General features: G+C 38.2%; 1 protein-coding gene across 2 annotated transcripts in view; it reads right to left on the bottom strand.

Moving 5' to 3' along the window:
* LOC140324280 (P2Y purinoceptor 2-like) overlaps window positions 1–13,890 on the bottom strand; it is a 42,685-nt gene extending 28,795 nt beyond the window's left edge. The window contains exons 1-2 of one of the 2 annotated variants that reach the window (XM_072402039.1): window positions 13,709–13,890; window positions 6,433–6,535 (exon numbers count right to left, since the gene is read on the bottom strand). The gene's annotated coding sequence lies outside the window, so the exon portion shown is untranslated. The remainder of the gene's footprint in view (window positions 1–6,432; window positions 6,536–13,708) is intronic. The other variant, XM_072402031.1, reaches the window with a different exon arrangement.
* Between the last annotated feature and the right edge of the window lie 7,307 nt (window positions 13,891–21,197).

Genomic DNA, 21,197 nt, shown 5'->3' with positions numbered 1-21,197 from the left:
GAAAACAAATATTTTAAATGCTTAAAAATGAACAATTTAAAAACATAGTAATGATTATTTTGAAAGAATAAACCTCAGCTCCTTTTATTGTTTAGAAATGGTTATTTGGGTTTTTGGTTGCTGACATGAAGTTTGTAGATCTAAATGAACAAACATTGAACCATTCATCACATACATGATGGTGACCCTTGGAACAGCTGTTTTCCCCTCTTGAGGTTCATTATTGAGTAGAAAGTTATTGAATACTTCCCCAGCTGTTTCTGATGTGAAGAACAGCTGTCAGTGGGCGGCTGAACTGGCCGAATTCAGGTTCAGCTGGAGAAGTCATTCACTCTGATTATACTGGCTGCTCATTACTCATTAATCACTAGCAAGATGAGATGCTAAGTGCAGGTGAGATGTTAGTATATTGGGTATAAAGCCCCATATCCACAGCTGGGATGGAGTATCATATGTTTGTGATAGTGGTGCAAACTGACAGCCTTCAACCTTTTCACTTACGCCAAAATGTAAATTATGAATTTCAAAATTCTCTTTTGACAGCCCCAAAAAAATGTTTTACCTGCATATTACCTGCATTTTCTACAGTATGCCAGTACATAACGTCTGGGTGTGCTCTCTTCCAGCGACATAAGGTCCAAGCTTCTAGAATTCCTTTTCTTCCTATCCCTGCCCTATACAGTTGTCCTCTTTCGGGACCAACATCTTCATACTTCGCCTATTGGGCAGGCACTGATTATGTAACTACTACGCATGTATCATGGAATTACGCTTTCTTGGCATCCAACTTTCACAACATGCCAGGAAGCCTGCTCTGCTCATGTACACTAGCCAGTACACAAATAAAAAAAAATTCCTAGAAGGTAAATTATTAATATTATTAATAATATTATTAAACAGGATTTATAGCGCCAACATATTACGCAGCGCTGAACATTAAATAGAACTGTTTTTTTGGCAGAAGAGTGTTATTAGTATTATCTTGTATTTTTAGCGCACCAAGATATTACACAGCGCTGTACAGAGCCATCATCTCACCAACTGTATCTCAAACAAGCTCACAATTCAATGTCCCTAACATAATCCATTTTATTCTTGAGGGGGAAGCTAATTACCCTACCAGTATGTTTTTGGAATATGGGAGGAAAACCACCGAAACCCATGGAGAACCTACAAAACCCAAAACTTAAAGTTAAAGAGTTGAACATGGAACCATGGTGGTGCAAAAGAAGAGACAAATTGTAGCTGTAAAAATTAAAGTTCAATTGAAAGTCGATATTAAAGTGTTTTAGGATAGAAAGCTCTATTTTCATTTGATTTGAATAGAATTGGGGAGGGTTTTATCCGTTGAAGAGATTTCTCTTTCTATATAAAAACTGAAGGCATATTCGAAAGTTTACAGAATGGCAGAGAGGATGAATCTTTCAATGGGTACACCTGTTCTGGTAACAACTTTCAGAAAATTTTCTTCCTTTATATAAACCTCGTACTTACTGTTCGGTCTCAGGAGCAAAAGGTTAGGCAAAAACTCCACAATGGCACACAGCACAAGATAAACTGACCAGGATATAACCCTGTCTCACACTACCTAAAAACTATTTTAAGTACTTTTACATTTAGTTACAATTATTTACAGACTTTAAACTGGTGAAAAGAACATGCATAGACAGCACTTTACCAAAGAAAATGGCTTAAGCTATGTTCACACTGGACATGAAGTTGTGGTGCATTTACAGCCAGGGATCTGCTGCCTCTGGAATTCTCCCAATGGCAGCTCTATAATGAATGGGAAAGGGGATCTATGAGCGGTACTAGTGCCCCTCACTGCTGCCAGCTGTCAAATGTGCAGACATTGGTTCTTTAGGAACCAGTGCAGTGGTACAAGTGACCAAGTATCTGGTAAAGTGCCAGCCATTGGAGCCATGCAGGATCACTAAATCTTGAAGCAAATCTGAACCTGCACTTAGTGGTTTGTGGACTTGCTTTAAGTATGGGGTTTGTAGGTTTGAGTCATACCTTTCATGTGCAATTAGTATGTTCACTCAGAGTCAAGGACCCACTGATAGGTCAAAAGAAATGTACAAGTACTATAAGAAATACCATTGCTTTCTTACATCTAAAAATGGTATTTGTCTGACTGTGCCCTTGACCTTGGAAAAAGAAACCACATTAGATCCTAATTTGCCCATTTGTTCAAACTAGGCAGCCATTAAAAAAATATCAAATCTATTTAATCAACATGACAGCCTCCATATTCTCTCATCCCAAGCGTCCTTTGATTGCCTAAGGTCTTATAATGCAAACGAATCTGTAAAACGGAGCGTGGCTTGCAATAGCTTGTGCAGGCAAATAGAGCTGGGGGCAAAAAAGAAAAAAAAGCATTGGTAAAAAAAAGAATTGGGTGATTCAGCCTGACCACCTCCACCCACAACGGAAGGATCCCACTCCATATCTGTCACCATCGTCCATTGATCTATCTCTAAGCCTTGGTGTGAGAATAAAATCATCTCCCTCCAATCCTACAGTGTTATAATGCAGGAACAGCATTCCAGAGCCATGAGTCAGCCATCAGAACAGCTCATCTTACTGAGAAATCATTAGGCTTTCAGCCCAGCACGGCCAAGTTTAAGTAACTCAATCTGTTCTAACTAATACAGCACCAAACTGGCAGGAACCTGGCACAAATCATTACAAACACCTCTCTCTATCATTGTTAATGCCTTAATGGAATATATTCGAAATTCCAAAAAGTGTTGTTTATTTTTAATATTGCGTATTTGATTTGTGTACTTTGCATAGATGTTAATGATATGAAATGAAAATTACAGAGATGGCAATGATTAAATATTGTATCAGCAGAATCATGATAGGAACTCCAACTCCAACATTCTTCCTAAATTAGAGCCTTGATCACTAAAATCTTTTAAAAACTTATTTTTAATATAAGTTAGAATCTTCAAATTTTATTAAAATAATGCCTAATGATTCTTCCATTAAAGATCCTCTAACATGACCCATTTCAGTATGCAAAAACCATTCAACTCCTGACCATCTCTCTGCCTCTGATTACACACACCTGAGCTTGTTCAATGAACTTCGTAATGGATTTACTTTATTTAGCTAGTTTATTCAGAAAGGGAGAGAGATAATCAAGAGCAGAGTGATTACGGTATTTTTCGCCGTATAAGACGTTCCGGAATATAAGATGCACCCAATTTTAAAGGAGGAAAATCTAGAAAAAAAAGATTTTGAAAGATTATTCCCCTTCTGATCACTCATGTGCCATTCATACAGTATTCCCCTTCTGATCACTCATTTGCCATTCAAATTCACTTTCTGATCACTCTGTGCCATTCAAATTCCCCTTCTGATCACTCTGTGCCGTTCTTACCTTTTTTTCCACTGTACGGAAGTTAGGGAAGGGATCAGCAGGGGGCGCTGTGCCGGCTTCTTTCGCTCTGCGCTGCAGCCAGGAGGAGACACACGCTGCAGCCAGAGAGGAGAGGAGACATATGCAGGATCGGGTATCGGGTGAGTATCCTATTTTAATTATTTTATAACACATTTGTCGTATAGGACGCACCAACTTTTCGCCCCCAGTTTTGGGGAAGAAAAAGTAAAAAGCAAAAAATACAGTAATACTTACTGGATTGGGACACGATGGGAGGTCTGTTATATGGGTCAAGGCAGCTCCTGGTACAAGGTGACAGCTATCTGTCCCTGTCTCCCATATGCTCCCCTGCATTGCCACTCCAGATTCCAAACTACAAGTTTTATTTTTTGTTTGAGTTTAGATACAGTATGTTTTAATTATCTTTATATCTTCATTGAAATAATTTTTCCAATCTTTGAAAGACCTTCACCAAGATACATCATATCTGTCCATTTCCAATCAACCCAAGATTTTACAAACGTGCTTACAATCAAACAATTAAATCTCGTAGTAGTTAGTCACATTCAGCCGGACTTGTTCCTGTAATGTAAACGTTTCACAGCTCTCCAAGATGCTTCATCAGTGAGACAGCTTGGAGAGCTGCAAAATATTTTCAACATTAAAAGAAACAAACTTTAGGTATACAATGACCTGAATAAATGAGAATCTTTACAAACAAATTGAGCAACTGTTTTCATTTTAGATTAACTTCAAATCAGGGTCATACAGAAAAACTGGAAAAAAAATGCCTCATTCATACGCCTGTCAACTTATATATTTTTATATTTTTTGTGTTTGCTTGTGGGCCGCTGTCTCTTCCTGCCACTGTGCCAAAAAAACACGTGTTCTACTCCTTATTCTTTTCTTACATTTGATGCATAGATTGCAATGATATTATTGCAACACTGAAGCACAGCTGTACATTTATCAAGATTACATTTGAAGTTCTGCTGCAGATTTGCTATTTTGTAATACATCACTAACCTAGTTAATGGTAATAATGTTATATTTACATCCAAATGGTTACTATAGAAAGAAAGAGAAAACTCTTTCCAAAAGCAATCCAAGAGAAATCATTGGCACACCACCAATACCTTTAACCTATTAGGAATATTTTTTGCTTACAGTTAACTTTTGCCTTCCTTTATGCGATTGATTTTTTCCCCATGTACAATCAATCCTAAGTCCCTGCTTGCTCAGTTTCCACACCAAGGTATTATGAAATACAATTTTAAATAAATGTGGCTTTTTGTCTGTATATAAAGATTGTTACAAAAAAATGTCCATATAGTTAATTTACCTCAATCTCCAGAGACCTAACAAAGTCCGCCTGTTGCCAGTGGAAGTCAGGGATTCTTATGTCGGGAAAAGCTTTGATATTTCCCACATCCCCTCCATATATAGCTCATGATTCCTTCTCTAAGTCACTGTGACAATGGTCATTTACATGTTTTACATACAGTATAAATATGTCATCTCCTCCACCCCTTTGCCAGGAATGGACAAACAGTGACGTTGATCTGGCTTAGTCCAAATCTCGTATCCGGGGACTTTGTGAAATGTAATGCCTTTTAGTCTGTCTATCCCATGACCAAATATTATAGATGAGGATAGACTTTAAACTTTGAACTACATTGTCCCCTAGACAAGGTAGAAAAAAATTGGAACTCTGCTGCAATACTCACTTTGTTGTGCCCCATTGTAATTTTTATGCCACAAGATGCCCTCAGTCTTATGGATATGATATGTTAATAAAATATGCACCTTCTCCTAAACTAATACCAGATGATTAGTGGTAATCAGTTCCAATTCCAATACAACCCTAAGCAATTCTGACCTCATATCGGAACTTGGAGCTCATCAAGTTCAGATATCTCGCATATAGGCAAAAGTGCCCACACTCAGGATCATCTAATGACAGTGCATTGGCACACCCATCTCCATCTTTTACAGGAATGACCATCCCATTTGGAATGGCTGGGCTGTACAACCAATTGACTGACATAAAGCCAATCCAATGACAGCTGTCAACATCTGCTGGTTGAATTAACTGAGCCAATAAATAAATATTTTTGATTTGGAAATTGTGACTTCACCAATTGCATGCCGGTTCTGGGACAATGAGGTTGATATAAAGGAATATAAGCTATGAACATAGCAAAGTGAATTATCTCTTTGAAAGGGTATTTCACTTAGCTTAGTAAATGAAATGAAACTCTGCTGAGATCAACTATCCAACCATGTGCAAGAACATATCTTGTTTCTTAGATTTCCTTGCACATGTTCAGTGTTTCTTTCCAACTTAACTTTTCACTACATTCACTATACTAAGGGAGTTATCTTTAGTGCAATGTATATATTCACCTTGGTAAGTGAACTTCCTAAATTTAGTAAATCAGCCCCAATGAAATCAGAAACATCCAGGTAAATGGCATTTTTAAAAGGAGCTGACAGTGTATTTGTCTCTGGTTTCTGTATAAGATAACATTATAGTATATAGTTACACTTTATCTTTACAAAACCTATATATCAGTCTCAGGTAACAATGAATCTACCTGTCAGGCACTTGTATACTTTATGTAGATGCCATTTACTTATAGATCAGTGTGTTGTGACGTAAGCGACTTCATCTGGTCTCTAGCGATAATAAAGGCGTGGTAGGATTATATAAGTTTCCAGCCTGGAGGCCTTTTTGACATGCCATGCATAGCTTCAGTCCTCCAGGAGTTTAATCAAACTAAACCTTTAAATTTTTTGCTAAATTTTTGCAACCTTTATCTAAGATATGCACAAACCCACTGCAACACAATACAAGGCATGTCTCCGCTATCATATCATATACACACAAATACACACAAGTATGCAAATTGTCTTCACAAAATAAAACACAATCACAGCACAGCAAAATACACACAGATAACAAACAACAAAGTTTAAGCTGGCATAAGATAATCGCCGCCTATTCCAGCTGCACTAATATCAGGTAAAAGCCTACTGACCGTTCGCTGATGGAAGAATCGATCGGACGGTTATGAAAGCCTGGTCTAATCAATGTTCTTACTCCCATGTGATAATCTGGATCTGTTCCAGCTGCAGTATAAACTGTTAGAGAAGAATTAAACATGCAATCTTTCCTGTATATACACACGCACCAGTCACTTTATTAGGTACAAATGTTTAACTGCTTGTTAACGTAAAAAAAAACAAATCAGTCGATCACATGGCAGCCACATAAACATTGTCATGGCTGACCTGAGCATCAGAATTGGGAAGAAGATGATTTAGGTGACTTAAAGAGGAACTAAACCCAGGATACTCCCGTCTCCATTCTGTTTCAGGGCATTGCCATGTTTGACCCCATTAGGCTACGTATACACGTCCAATGGTTCTCGCCCCATAATCGGCTCAGGGACGATATTGGATGAGAATCTGGCATGTGTACAGCGCCTGCCATCCCTTGTCCGAACGACCATCCTGGTGGATCCACGGATGATGGACAATGAATGATCCTACTGGAAGCAAAGGGGGAGAGCGCAGCAAGATGCCACTCTGACGTTCTCCCCCCCTCCTGTCCATAGAGCAGAACGGTTCTGTATGTACAGCGCTCGTTCATGGATTGTAAAAGATCCTTTCCAACGACAATAAATGCACATGTGTATACAGCTTTAATTCCTGAAACGGATCTTTGGTCATCCTAATTGGTCTGCCCATCGCCTGTCCCTGCCATAAATCTGCCAGATCACTAAATGTTCAATGTGGGACTTTAGTTCCACCTTAAGGTGCCATGCCAGTCTGCTAGAAACAGGGACCTGAGGCTACAAATTGCAAAGGCTCGCCAAAATTGGACAAAAGAAGATTGGAAAAACAAAGACCTGGTCTCATGAGTCTTGATTTCTGCTGCAACATTTGAATGGTAGGGTCAGAATTTGGCGTCAACATGAAAGAATGGATACATCCCGCTTTTTATTAACAAATCAGACTGGTGGTGATGTAATGGTGTTAGGGACTTTTTTTGCTGCACTTTGGGCCCCATGGTACCAACTGAGTATTGTTTAAATGCCACAGTTAGCCTTAGTGTTGTTGTTGACCATCTCCATTGCTTTATAGCCACAGTGTTCACGTCTTCTGATGGCTACTTCCAATAGGATAACACTCCATGTCATAAATATCAAATCATTTCAAAATATTAATAATGTCATGAACAATTACAGCAATTTTGAAAGTGACATCAGATCCTACCTGGTGCAACTAACTGGTTTTATATATATATTTATTTAGATTATATACGAGTCTATAGGTGAAAATAGTCTCAAGAGCTGTCAAGTTTTTTATCTTGCTTGTTTGCAAATGGGAACACTTAGATCAATCTCAGATGTTGTGTACACAAACCATAAACACATTACCTTGCACAGTTAAAGAGACCCTGTCACCCTTTTTATGTAAGCAAAAGTGCCAGGATCTTTAAAGTCCATCCTATGTTCATGAAGTCATAAAGTGCATGAGAAGAACTTTGCTTTTGTCAGTATTTGGTTACTCATGAGTTATTTCTATTGATTCAAATGGAAAGGCCATTTACCATTCATCTTAATGGTAGACAGCTACTGTATAGATATAAACAGACTGACAGCTACAGGAGCCAGGGGTAAGGCAATGTACACACAATTTATGTCAGTGGAAACAATCTTTTCTAGTTGTTTCCAATGACAGTAGAATAAACAGGCGCTGTAAACACAACATTCTTCAGTTCTATGTAGAAGGATGGATAGAGGAGGAAAGCAGGTGTTGCTCTGCTGGTCCTCCTCCATAGAAAATGATGGTAGTCATTCACACTCGGTCATTCATTGATCCACCAGGAGTACTGTATACATGCCAGCTTTTTGCCCCAGGCAATCACAATTATTTATCTCAGGGGACAAATATCTAGTGTGTGTATGTAGCCTAAATTTTACTCACGTGCCCCTCAAAAAATAGCAATTAACTGAGGAAGAGGATTGGCTGCAAAAAAACTTTTGGCTGAACTTCAGCTTTATCCTTAATACTAAATCTCTTCGAATCTAACCCTCATATCAATCCTGAAAGCATATGTCAAGCAATTTAATACATTTTTCCCCAGTTTTTTACAATACCCAGTGTTGTTCCAGAATGTGCTCCTACCTTCCTCCCGACAACACAACTCTGAATTTAATTTCTAAATTAAGCAAAGCCCTCTTCTCATTTACCCCCCTGTTCATCTCCACCTTAAGGAGTCAGAGTCATACAAAGCCCACAGGATTTCTAGTGAAATTACCAAGTTATTTTTTTGCATTTATCAAACAGATAAAACTCTTTCAATGTACTTAGCAGAGCAAAAAGATAAGTTCATAGCTAAAGTTTACATAAACTTTAACCTTAACCACTTACAGCTATGTTTTGAAGATAGGAGAAATAAATGCATTTAAGCTCAAAGAATACAGACAAATGGCACACCCATACCATGCCCCCATTTAGAGAACCATAAAAAGATTAATATGTAAACTATGATTGTATAAATGGGAAAGTGTTTTTTCCACAACTATGTTTTTTTTATATTCACTTGGGAAAAATGGAATATTTAGAGGCTGGATGAAGGTTTACTGCAAAAAAACACTTTGTAATAATTAAATATTATAATATATAGAGGTGTATATATCCACCAACAAAGAGAGACAAGTAAGGAAAAAGAGGGAATAGAGGGAAAGTCCTTCTAATTTAGGCATTGTTGGGAGGTAAGAAGGAAAGTAGCTCCAAATCAAGGACAGTTAGGAGGTATGAGTGCCAGTCCTCCCAAATCAGACAGATGGGAGGTATGAAGAGAGACAGTCCCTCCAAATCAGAGACAGTTGGGTGGTATGAAGAGAGACAGTCCATCCAAATCAGAGACAGTTGGGTGGTATGAAGAGAGACAGTTCCTCCAAATCAGAGATAGTTGGGAGGAATGAAGATGGACAGTTCCTGTAAATCAGGGACAGCAGATAGTTTTTTTGGAGTATTGGTATTTGGGAGATATGTTTACAGTAATCTAACTGCTAACTGTTAATAATAACCCTTTGTGACCCGTCGTTATCCCCTGCTTACCGAAATGGTATTCCCCCGTCAGCTCCTGTTCCTCCTGGTGCAAAATCAAAGCAATGCCAACCAGATGGAGGTAAAAATCACTGCTGCATACAATAAATTATCGATAGATCTACTGTCCCTATCTATTCATGTTTCCGTGTAATTGGTCCATTCCCTCTGTTACTTACTAAACTTCCAATGCACCATTTCCAGCTAAACCTGTCTATAAAACAAGAATGTTTACTTCCTGGAATCTGTCTGTTCCCAATCGCTCATTTTAAGCCCTCTGACAGCTCCAGTCTTCTGCTTTTATCTTTACTAATTATTTATTAACTACACACAATCTTTTTAGATAAGCTAACATGTAAATATGCACAGCAAGGATACAGAAGAGGAATGAAAATGTATACAGATTGTGTCACTAAATTTGCACTACCAAAATTAGCAAACTCATAACTTAACAAAACTGGAGGAAAAGAAAATCAAGAGCTTTTCTCTACTAAATATATTTATTTCATTTTGCTGGTGAATAATATCTTGGTGCTATATAAAACCTGTTTATTAATAATAATAATAATAATAGGTGAAACTTGATTGGTTATCTTGGCGTTTCTGGATATTGGTAAAACAATATTTGCAATGAATTTTACTTGCTCGCTGTGGTATATTTTAGGACATATATGGCTCAGTATATGGTGATGTTATCAGCGTTCTTATAACCAAACACTAATTTGATTTCTGATCCAAAGAATGGATTTAATAAAAATCTGACGAGAAATTGAGCAGCCAATTCTAAGACAGCAATTTTGTTAGTTCTGATCAGTTGTAAAGAGATTGGACATGTTGGTAAATATCGATCAAAAGTGAACAAGCTGCATTGTATGCATTGACATTCAAGTAGAATTCTGATCAGAAAGAGGGAGGACATTAGGAAAATCAGAATTTCATACACATGCACTTTTGATTGATTGATTTCAGAATATTGATCAGATCAGTCAGTGGAGCACAACATTGGCAGTGAATCTGTTCATGTGAATCAGGCTTTACTTTCATTGGCTAGAAAGCAATTTCCCTGAGATGAAAGAAACAGTAAAGCAAGACTGTTTAGGTTCATTGTGATCCCCCATGGTGCTAAAATAGAAAAGGGAAAATTTCCAATGCTACTTGTGAGACAAATCCAAGCATTATCCAGTCAGAGAGAAACCTTCAAAGGTTCTAAGTGCAAACTTGATGGAATTAACAATTAACAAATGGAAGTGGAATTAACAAGTGGTTACCAATTTGCCTGTCTACCATAATGTTTCAACCAGAACTCCGTAAAACCCCGGGGTTCCCCAGTGCTCTCTGTACAGTGCTCGTTCTTTCTACAGTTTCTGGAAATGACCATTACAAGGCTTGACATGTGGATTTAAGTGTAGAAATAATGACCTCTACATTGATTCCCACTGTGATAATAACTTGCTTATCTGTGAACTATACAATACGTGACATTGACCTTTTGTCCCTTGTAATCATGAGTTAACAATAGAGAAGAAGTCACAGAAAAACACACACCAAGTGGTGTGTAGATATAATTTACAGTTATTGTTTAATTTTAAAGTGTGAAAAATATGTTTTTTTTATTCTTGTTTCTATGTAAAGTTTGCGTTTTTATTATCATAAGGGCCCCTCTGTGCTTTATAAAGTGGTAGAAATCTCAGCTCCCCTCCCCTTTTTGTTGGCACCGAAATCTTTACCCACCCAGTCTTTCTTCAGGTTTGGCGGTCCTGATTGGCCAGGCTTGAATGTGCTAAAGTGGACCTACCACTACATTTTTTACTTTATATAAAAAGGTGGCTAATTTTTAAAAAAAAACACTTTTTTTTGGACCCGTCTACTTCTATCTTTACTGCCGTGGCGGTAAGGACTGAATGGGAAGCTCGCAGTCACCTGGGATACATACGTCACATATTCAGGAGGCTGCAGGCTTCTGCACGCGCATATTTTTGTTACAGAAGTGCGTCACCTGATGTCGCGCCTGCACAGTGCAAATGAAGTGACGTAGGAAAAAGAACCTGGAAATAGATGGCAGTGCCCGGTGTCCAGTCTGCGCTGGAATGAAGAAGAAAGATAGCACAGGACCTATTGGACTAGGATCATGGCGGGATTGACGGCTTTTCTCCGATGAAGATAAGTTTTATTTTTTAATGATAGTTCTGCTCTAACTTTCACACATGCGCACTGGGGTCCATTCATTTGATGCAAAAATGAACATTGACCTGGCATCCTCATCTCAACAACTAAACTCTAGAAAAGTTTGCGAACAGGCAAGTAAGTTTATGTTACTGCATGTTAGGCATAGAATAAAGAGCTGCCTGCTCACAATTGTTTCAGTTTTTAATTCCAGGGTAAATATGCAAGTTTTGCTTTCTGCTTGTGATTCTGCACTGTGATTGCACTTTACTGATTACCTACGCCAACGCCAATCAATCAGCCCGCTCACATTGCCAACTATAGACATCATGGCTATTTTAACATATTTCAGCAGTTGTTTGGCACAGTTGGTGATATACTCTTGGATAAGGAAAGAATTTACACATCCCTTCATTATTTACTGGTATTGCGCTATTGTAACATGAACTGCAACTAAGTAAGTAAGAACAAACAAAATAAATAAAGTGATTACGCTCACTTAACATACAATAGTTTGACATTAACATGTAATGAATACCGATAGCACACCATTATTCTGGTCAGGCTCAGACAGATGGTGGATTGGCAGTGATTAGCCATATGATGGGCCATAGACTGCCCCATCAAAGTATTGGCATGGGGTCTTTCAGTTTTTGATCAACTTACGTGCCTGTCTAAATGACATATAAGTCTGTGACCTGTCATTTCTCATCAGTCAGATGACCAGTTTTCTAAATAACATTGAGACTTCTATTTCCTTGCCAACTAAAGTGCCAGGCTGTCTCAGTGTGCCATACAATGAAGATGCTGTTCTAATGTCTTTTCAGGCGCCAATCCAATTTGGCACAGACAGCTATGCCCATCTGAGGATTGTAGTTCCATCATCAGCTGCATAGTAAGTTTTATCAGATTGCCAGGCAATGTTGGAAAAGTTGGCTGTGGACTTTGCAATCTGAATAAGCAATCTTCCTTAGGTTTACCAACAACACTATCTGGCATAATACCAATTTAGTGGATTGTTTAGGTAGGGTTTTTCTATATTAGAACTTAATTAAACCAGGAACGCACATGTAGATTACTTGCATGGGCAGATTTAGGATTTTCAGCTTCTTTCACACCACCAGTTGGATCGTCATTGCCAGAAATGAAGCAACTAATCATTCACGTTCTTGATCAAAAGTGAAAAATCTATGAACTGTGAAGCCAAAGCTAAATCATCATAAATTAATAATAAAAGAAAATGGAATCAAACAGAAAGGGTATATCAAACAATACAAAGTTCAGCTAAAGAAATCAAAACAAGGCAATTTCAATCTTGTCTTGATCAATCAAAATCACCATTTTTTTATCTTTCATTGCAATAAAAAATGGATTAAAAAATGTGAGAAATATTCACATGTAGGGCTAGTGTTGTGTCCTCCTAAATTACCAACCCGTGTTAGACTGGTAGTCACTATTCTATTTTGTGATTTTGGATGTTCTCGTCCGTAGAAGTTTGTTTTTTAGTATTAGCAAACTCATTTTTATTATTCTAATGTCTGATTTCTAAAAAAAAAGGCAAAAGAAAACCCTTTTCTACATAAGGAAAACATTATATATGGTATAGAGTTATGGTACGCTAGGGCGCATAGATGCAAAAATAATTTTCACATGGATACAACACAATTGGCAACAGATGAATACATAATATTTATAAAAATAAGCATTGACAGCAAAGGTGGGTATTATAAACTACTTTTAATTTCCCATTGTAGCCAGATCACACACTTGTGTCTGTTCTAGAATGAAAAGACTTTAATGCTTTGTCAACAACAGTATTGCTTTTAATATCCTCAACCTTGAATTGGGTGTATTTTATGCTGACCATATTCAGACTGGCATGGCATGCTGGGTCTTGTAGTTGCAGCTATGGAGTCACATGTTGTCACTCAGCATGAGGAAGTAGCATGGATTGTGGAATATTCATTGTAACAACCTTGTGAACTTCCATAAAGTTTTAGCAGCAATCACAGCAATGTTTCCAGTACTCACCATAAAAGTTTGAACCAAATTCTTGGGGTGTCTCCCAGTCTCCAGAAGGCTACATGTCCTCCCAGATCAGCATTCAGAGTGTTGGATCAAAGTCTAGGGAATCAGCATGGTTTTGTAGAGCTTTAGCACCAGTCCAGGCTCGTTCCCTGATATCAGGCTGTGTGAATGAATACCTTGAGAAGCCAGCTATGAGAAAAGGGAGGAGAGGAGCTGGGAGTGACTGGCTCAGCATTACAGAACTCTATGCAGACAAACATACAGCTCTATGACATCATCAGCAGGGAAATGTCACAATCTGACCTCAGGACTTGGATTTTTTTTAATACATCACAGTTTAAAAATTCAGAGTCATTGCAACAAGAAGGAAAGCAATGCAAAATTTTAGTCTTGATTGGGAAAAAAGCTGCTTAGCGTTATTATTATGTGTTTTGGGTAAACAGTTTCTGTTCTGATGTTTTTGTATTTGTTTTTGAAATAAATTATCAGATACTGCTGATGGAGAACTGATGACATGTTGGCATTAGCAATGGTAGAATTTAGTGCAAAGCTCTTGCCGTGGAGAGCAGTGATTTATTTTAACAGTAACCCTTCCTGTAGCCATATTATTAACCCTTATACCAACCCCTTACTACGAACATGATACTAACAGTACCAAAAACGCTACACTAACTCACCAAAACAGTAAACTAAAACTAAAATCCTAATCCAATACTAACTGTTCCCTGTAACCCTAGCTCTAACCAAAATCCTTACACTCCCTCTAACCCTGGTTCTAACGAAAACCCTATACTGCCTGTAACCCTAGCTCTAACCAAAAGCCTTACACTCCCTGTAATCCTAGCTCTAACTAAAATCCTAACCCAATACTAACTGTCCCTTTAATCCTATTCCTACACCCCCTGTAACCCTAGCTCTATCCAAAACCCTATATTCCCAGTGACCCTAGCTCTAACCAAAACCCTTACACCCCCTTTAACCCTAGCTCCAACCAAAATCCTTACACTCCCTGTAACCCTAGCTCTAACCAAAAGCCTTAAACTCACTGTAATCCTAGCTCTAACTAAAATCCTTACACCCCCTGTACCCATAGCTCTAACCAAAACCCTATACTCCCTGTAACCCTAGCTTTAAATTTTTTTTTTACATAAAATGTATTGAGTTTTTTGCTTGCACCCACAAATCCTTGCTTTTGCCATCACTCTATCCCTTCCTGATACTCTAATGCTAACCCTAACATTGATCAACTCTATAACCCTGAAAGTAAGGCTATGTACACACATGCAATAATTGTCGTTATAAAGTGAACGATTAACGACCAATTAGCAATTATTCACAAATATTTTTGAACAATCGCGTTGTGCACGATTCTGTACATTCTGTAACAATGCAATCGTTCAAATATAATTTACCGATAATGTACACACACTAGATACGATCGTTTAAACGATGCAGGGAGTGATGTGTACAGGAGAAAGTGTATCATAGAACAATCCACGTTCACTGAATACACAATAGGAAGCAAACGATCGTCGCCCAATCAGACCTGCCGGACGGTCGTTTGTTTCCAGCAACATTCCTCGTTCCTCAGCGTCGTGTGCACTTTTTTGTTAACAATTATCAATGATCCATCATTAGTTGTTCATTTCCAACGATATGTATTGCACATGTGTACGTAGCCTAACTCTCCCTGTACCAAAACCCTGCACTCTGACTCCCTGTGACCCTAACACATCCATAAAGCCATAACCCTCCAAAAATCTGCCCAGTAACCCTAACTTTCCAATTACCTTAACAAAAACCTATCCCTGTACAGCTCATACTAACTTTTCTTGTAACCCTAACACTAACCCTCCTTGAATCTTAATGGTACAGTAATCCTTTAACTAAACCTATTATAAAACTATATTGAAAATATTCATGGTTTATACCAACAATAAAGCCATAATATGGAGTATCTAGGGTTAAACAAGAAAAGACTGGAGCCTGCTTGGCCCTGGCATAAAGAGAATTTCTAAGATATAAGTAGGATTAGGCACCGCTCCCAGGAATATCAGTAATAAATGGTGAAGAGGCAGCTTGGAGAACCAGAAATGAACAGACAGCATCACCATAACACAATAGACAAGTTCTACAAGACTGGAGAAGATAAACTATTATGGGTTAACCTTTGGTGCATCTGGTCTAGGATTGAAAACATTTGCCAAATAATAGCAAATTACTTTGAAAATTTACTTTAGAAATCTATCTTCTCCAGTTTTGGAGAGCTTTAATAAATCAGGCCCTATATATCTCCTAGTGTCCCTCTCATGGTTGTTACCTGACCTATATGTAACCTGTTCAAGAGGAAGAACTCTGTAATGTTAACTAAACATCTGAGATCACTTGCTATGAATGAGTTTTTGGCACTGTGAAACATATTACATTTTTTTGAATAATAGCAGCAGTCCCATGAATAGAAGATTTGTACCAAAATGGCCCATCTTTCAGCAAAACCAGCCCGCATTTAACTTCATGTTGCATTCAGTCCTTGTTTTTTCTTTAGTGCAAAATTCTATTTAAAATTCATTTTTTTATTTAAACTTTTAAAGACCCCCACAATTGACATCACTGGTTCCAGGATTGCAGATCTCTGTATCCATACATCCTACTCGGGGGGCCATATTAGTTTTCTGATACAACTTGGCTGCTGACAAATAACTGTACTTTTGTGTGTAATTACAATTGTGGTGAAAAGGAACTCAAAAGGTCAGGATTTACTATGTTATAAGGAACCTCTATAAATGCTAATTGTGCCTAAGCAGTGCCACCAAAATGTACCTTTGTCTGTAATTCCTTCCAAAAAACGTAATTGCATTTTCTGGTATGTGAGGGTGCCTAGGCACTCCTGTCCCTGCAGCCTCATGGCTGTATATCTGCAGTGTAAGGTACCAGGCGCTGCTGACTTCTAGTCTCGTGAGATTTGAAATTAGATTTGTTTTCTGTGCTGGAGGCTTTGACATGGGGAAGCAAAGCCCTGCCCCTGTGCCCTGATAGCCATCTCCATACAAATACACAGTGCAAACCAAGACATGGTTACTTGTTTTAGATATTGAAATATTCTCCTGGTGCTCTACAAATTCCTATTTCAGCTGTGTTTAAATTTGAAACCACTGCATTTGGACTCAATCCAATCAATGACCAATCCCTAGCAATAAATAAAAGTCATGTATTGACCTCTAATATGGGTCTATCTGCTGACTTGGTAAAGGTCATATCTGATACAATATTCCATACAGCTCAACACAACTTTGTGTAAGAATGTTCCAGCTGCTTACTATATGGATTGGTCAGGCAATGTCAAGATTTAGTAGGATTTCTATATTCTATTGTTTTAATATCTCACCTGTTTGATAATGTGTTCTTCTCTTAGTATTTAGGAGTTGAGCAGTTTTTTTTACCATACATGAGCCTCATTGATGAAGTTGGTGCTGGTCCAGATGCCAAGATTGGCAATACCATGTGTACATTAGATATGTATTTGAAGTATGTATTTGGTTCAAACCACCTGATATAAACCTATTATTTTTATGGTTTCCATGTTTGTATTTTTTTTACTATGATGCAGAAATAAATACATATTTCATATAATTGTTTTTTAGAAACTATGTGTCTGGCATACACGTATGCAAAATTTTTTATGGTTTATGGTTTTTATGTAGACTCAACCAGAACACCAGAGGTACAAGGAGCTGGCATTGTGATATGTCATGACATAAACTACCATTTAGTATGGTATGGACAAGCACTGTATGAACTGCTGCATTACACCATGTTATCACCACTGATTTATATATGTCCCCATTGGGAGAGACACCCCTCCATTTCTAGTGGTTCATTGTCACAAAGAAAAGAGGAGAATGCAACATTTTACAGTTGTGCCCAGAGCAAAGGTGAAGGTATCAATGGGAACCATTGTCCCAGGGGCAGATACAACCATGTTTTACCCTCCTTGGGAGTTTTTCTCTTCCTGTTGCATTCCTGGGACAGGAGGTGAAGGGAAATCTCCCCAACAGCACAAAAAAAGGAGCAGTGTGACCTGATGTATGGCAGAATAGGAGGTGTTTCCATACAGGTCCCATCATAGTGCAGGCTTCCTAATCATTGTACGACTTAGCAGGTGTCACAGATTCTCAAAATATAATACAAAACTTTGTGACAGCAGTAGGGACTGAAGATGTCAATACTACAGGACGACGTTGTATAATCTAATCCAATCAGAGCTGAATCATTACTTTAATACGTCTGCCACACAGGGAAGATACCCCCTTATTTGTTAGGGGGGCCCAAAGGGCATTTGTAAGGTGCCTATTAGTTAAATATGGTCCAAGCCTGCTATATGTTCAAAAGGATATCAAAGATCTTATAGCCCATATTCAGACATTGGAGTTTATGTAAAAGTGAACCCTTGATAGGGAGCAAGGTAGGGAAATGGCCATACTCCAAGATAAGTTGACCTTCCTCTGTTAGGCAAAACCCAAAGCTACGATGTCCAAATGTTATAGATTCCTTTTAACTTTGCATTAATATGTTAGACAATCCCCTTCAATGGAGAGAATTATATCTGAGCAAAGATAGTTCAGAAATTAGTGAGAAGGGCTTTACCACATGTGGAATCAGTGTTACCATAGGTATAATACATGTTCTTTACACCAAAGGTAATATTCAGTAGTTGAGGAATATTGGATGTTGCAGAACAAATGCGTTTCAAGTCCTTTCACATTTCGACAACTTTGGGCTTCTTCAGAGGAAAGCGGGACAGAGTAGGGCAAATACTCCACTGCTGTTGGAGAAAGAAAGAAATGCTCCCAGAGCTTTGCTTTAGATGAAAGGAGCAGCCTGGTTTGTTGTTATCCAATGTAAGTTCCAGAAGGAGCCCTATTAGTAGCAGTAGCCAGTATTTTATCCAAAGAGTAGTAATGGTATCTGGATAATTCTGGATATCCACCGCGATAGCAGGAGCTGCTTAGGTTAGGGCAACAGAGGTTGTCATTTCAGATGGTGTGATGGTAAAAATTGATTATGTTGTAGCAGCCAAGCTTTACCCCTTGTTAAAACTTAGCAGGAGCTAAAACAGTGAAAGCAGCAGAGACAGTTGTTCCAGAAGCCGTAGGTAGCAGGAACTAATGCTGGCAGCCAATATTTCAGGTTTTTGAAAGCCCAGGCAGCTTGATTTGTAGCCACAAGGGTTTGCAATTCTAGGGTTGGAAGACATTATTCTTAGGGGGACACCTTTTTTTTACATTCTCTTCTATTATCCTAGCCCGAGGGAAGGTAGAGGGAAGGTACTTTTGTACCTTTTGTAATAGATTGTGTTGGGCAGGGACTCCACCATACCATACGCCTATTTGTGAGTTTTGGATTCATTAGAGGTCCCTATCATGGGTAAAGAATTGCATTATGCTAGTAAATATACACCTTCATGAAAAAACTTGGCCCAGATGGCTTCTTTTTGCCGTACTGTAAAACTCTCTTAGACAGTCTTACAATTTGAAATTGTTTACTGCGATCCTGGCTTCTTGTTTGTAATCCTTTGGGCAGAGGTTTGACCATTTGGATCAAGTTGTAGTATTAATACTACTAAGGCCCTTAAATTGAATCTATTTTGGATCCCAATCCTTCCCATTGATGCTTCTATCTACTGAAGCTGAAAAAGTGTTTGAGAGGTTAGACAGATTGTACATATAACACTGCTTCGGTCAGAGTTATTGGCTTTCAGTGACAGACATTCCCTATCACTAATGGTAAGCATCAGAGATCCTCTTTATCCTAGTTTTGTTTTAACTTTAGAACCCTTCCTATGGCCCATCTGAGCAGTCCAGAAAGTGTCTCGCTATGCAAAAATACTTTTTGCAATTTGTAAGTAGTTTTGCTGTTAGTTATTTCAATTTTTTGGTTTGTCCTAAATTGTTAGCTAAGCTCCTATTCCATCTCTTTAAGTGGCACAGTAAAACCAGCTGTAGGTATCCTATTTCAATTAGGTAGGGAGAGGGAGAAATTAGGTATCTGGGTACACTATTGTCATCTGACCTTACAAAAGAGTTTAATATACATTTTCTACCTCTTTTAAATAGGGTAAGCATGGACCTTAAGCATTGGGAAGTGAGTTATTTTTTTGGTTCAGGTAAAACATTGTTAGAGATGAATTTATCCATTTGGACCAAGTTGGGTTCATACCATCACTGAAGATTGAGGAATATTACTTCTAAGGCCATTATATTGAATCTATTTTGGATCCAAATCCTTCCCAATGATGTTTCTTTTTACTGAAGCTGAAAAAGTGTTTGACAGGTTAGACTGGTTATACATAGAAAAGACTCTGGAATACAAAGGGCTAGGTAATAACATGCTATCCTGGAGCATGTTAGGCAAATGCCTTATTTTATACATTCACTGTCAATCAGGATTCCAGGTTCTTGTTTTAAGAAGCTGCATTCACGTTTTCATACCTTTATCTGGTGTAACCAGTTGAGTCGCAAGTTGCTATTCTGTTGGAAATTGGTGGATAGACTGGGGATTCCTAATATATCTCAGTATTGTGCAGCGTCATATTTAACTGTGGTGGTAAATTGGTGTCATCATTTAAAATTACACAATAGATATCAATGAAACAATTTATGGAAATTACATTGAGGTACGTACTTTGGCTTTTAAGTCTTCAGTGTTCTGAGACCTGGGGTACCATGTCTTACTCTCTTCCCATGCTGGCAGAACCCATGGCTTTTTTATCAGTAGTGGTAGATCATCTGGCCATTAATAGTATCTACAACACCTTCATTTTCCGTGCTCCTTCCTTTCAGGCCACAAACACTACTTGAGTCCATTTATGTACAAGATGACAAACGTCCTTGTATCCTTTCTACTCTTTACTCCATACTCAATACTTCCCTCCCTACCTACATGCCAACATTCCTTCTGGCACGGTAAAGAGAATTTGTTCTTTTGCTATGTTCCATCGTGAAAGGATACGTTCATTAGGAACCGTTTCCAGGAATTGGGTTGCAAAATGATCTCAAACCTGTAATAAACACCAAAACAGTAACAACAGTTTCAGACTCCTGTTATAGATGTTTATAGGTAATGGGTATATTTGCACATATTATGGTACTCTATTTTGAAACCTTTTGGGGACCTTAGACCTGATTTATTAAAGCTCTCCAAGGCTGGAGAGGATACACATTCATCAGTGAAGCTGGTCCATTGTGAGGGGAGTTCTCCCAGATTACTTGCCTTCTCTATACTGTATCGCAACAGGTTCTGTCTAAAATTCCATCAGACCTCAGTGACGGGGCACTTCAGTAGTGCTGCAAAATCATTTATCTCCCTTTACGGGAAGAGAACATAACCCTTCAAGATCCAGCTGTGGTTCTAAATGGAAAATGAAATTAAGGCTATAGAAGATCTTACCGCAAATCTTCAAGGTACTTGAGATAATATGTGGTCTTCTCTGAAT

Source organism: Pyxicephalus adspersus, chromosome 1, assembly GCF_032062135.1.
Source record: "Pyxicephalus adspersus chromosome 1, UCB_Pads_2.0, whole genome shotgun sequence".
In the NCBI taxonomy this organism is placed as follows: Eukaryota; Metazoa; Chordata; class Amphibia; order Anura; family Pyxicephalidae; genus Pyxicephalus; species Pyxicephalus adspersus.
The sequence above is the reverse complement of the archived record's forward strand: the minus strand, read 5'-3'. Positions and strand labels throughout refer to the sequence as shown.